Source organism: Sycon ciliatum, chromosome 3, assembly GCF_964019385.1.
Source record: "Sycon ciliatum chromosome 3, ocSycCili1.1, whole genome shotgun sequence".
NCBI classification, from domain to species: domain Eukaryota; kingdom Metazoa; phylum Porifera; class Calcarea; order Leucosolenida; family Sycettidae; genus Sycon; species Sycon ciliatum.
In genome coordinates, this window is record NC_088645.1 from 21,743,711 (window position 1) to 21,745,862 (window position 2,152).

Here is a 2,152-nt window from a genome sequence, read left to right on the forward strand (position 1 = left end):
AGTACGGTCGGTCAGTGTAGTGCAATGTTATCGCATGAGCTGATTGTTTAGTAACCGGTGGGGGTAAGTGGACAGTATAGTGTAACTTGTAGTTCCTTGGTCCATTCTCTTTTGTATAAATTAATCCTTGCCTCTCCATCCGAGTCCAAAAAGCTACTTCCCTGCGGATCTGGTCATCACCTTACCATATCGGCTCGCCTTTCAAGACAAAAAATACTTTCGACGTCGGGCCCAAAAAGGTGGGCTGCCGCAGCGGTTGGATGAAATGTCGGAAGATGAAGTGCAAAGACGGCTGAAAAAACTTGAGAAGCAAGTCAAGAGAAACAAGGCACTAATGAACGAACAGTGGCGAGAAAAGCTGGACCTCCGGAAGGAACGAGATCACCTGAAGTCGGAGTGTGACAAACTGGCCGCGGAATGTTCCGCACTAAAGAGAGAGCGGTATGAGAGTCTATGGGGACAATCCCTTATATTATATGCCAGTGAACTGCGGAAGGTACGAGATAGCCTCAAGGCCAAGCACTCGTTGCCCTCTAAGGAACAAGAGGACTTGGACACAAGATATTCCGCTCTGCAGAATTCCTGCGAGGAAAGGAAAGCCTCCTGGATGCTGGTTGATAAGCCCGAACTGGAAGCGAAGTATTCGGCAGAGGAGAGAGAGACGGCAGGACTAGACTGCGGGGCGCTCGTACAAGGATACTGTAGAGTATTGGAGGAGGAGATAGAACTTCTGCGGAAGTTAGAGATTCTACAAGCTGAACCCAAGCCAGAGGAAGATTCCAGCCAGGCATCGCCTGACGGGGTAGTACTGGGAGAGGAGCAGTCGCAACAGGGAGAACAGCACGGCCAGCAATCCCCTCAGCAGTCAAGAGTGATCACTGGGCACACTGCGCAACTCACACGACCATCTAGGTGAGCACGATGGCTTGGTGCCACACACTGGGGATGAGCTGCTGCACGGATCCGCTCGCCAGCCACAGGAAAGTGATCAAGCCATCTGTACTACCTTTGAATCTATTTTTCTCTCTTCTTGTTCTCTCTCCACCCCCCCCCCACCCCGTTTATCTCTCTCCCTCTCTCTCTCTCTCTCCTCAACCATTCTAACTAACATTCTCTTGTCTTGATCGCACTAAATCACCCCCTTCTTTTAGGCTATGGTGCGCAAGTCCACGTTAACGCCGAGACCATAGGTCGGTGTTGTGGGCTTGCCTCACCAGCACAGGCTTGCTTTGCAGCCCCTACTCTCCCTGATGTTTTGTTATTGTATACTCTGTTGTCTTCTCCCCTTCTGACGAGTAGGTTGTGTACTTAGTAAAAAATAAAAAAATAAAAAAGCAGTGCTGGAGCATGCGTCTGCCGCTCAAGCTCCGGACGTAGCAGGGGAAACAGGAAAGCCTCGAGTCGCCAACAGAGCACAAAAGCGTTCCGGAGCCTGCGTCTGCCCCTCACGCCGTGGAGGTAGTAGGTGAGGAGGGGAAGCCCAGTACAGAAAGCCTCGAGTCTCCAGCAGAGTGCAGAAGCGTCCCGGAGCCTGTGCCTGCCCCTGCTGCCCCTGCAGCTCCTGAGTTAGTGGGCAAAGCAGGGAAGCCCAGTAGCGAAAGCCTCGAGTCTCCAGCAGAGTGCAGAAGCGTCCCGGAGCCTGTGCCTGCCCCTGGAGCTGCTGAGGTAGTGGGCAAAGCATGCAGGGAAGCCCAGTAGTGAAAACCTCGAGTCGCCAAAAAAGTACAGAAGCGTTGCGGAGGCTGTGTCTGCCGCTCGGGATCCTGAGGTAATAAACGAAGAAGGAAAGCCCGGTAGCATTAGCCTCCAGCTGCCAGAGTACAGAAGCGCCCTGAAGTCCGCGTCCGCTGCACAAGCTTCAGAGGGAGGAAGCGAAGCAGCAGGGAAACCCAATAGGAAAGCGTGGAGGGACAGGCCGGTGAACAGGTTGAATGGGCTTCTTCGTCGCGCATCATTGGTCCCCCAATGGATCCAGTACAGGTCAGCGCAATATATCCCATTTTAGTGTAACTTGAGACTTGCCAGTGTTAAGTTAACGTGTATAATTGTTTTAGCATTCTCAGCTCGCATGTGTGCCACATCAATCCTTAGATAGCGATTACTCCTTTAGAACTACATGTCCCAGGTGGTGTCAATTGACCCCAATCGCACT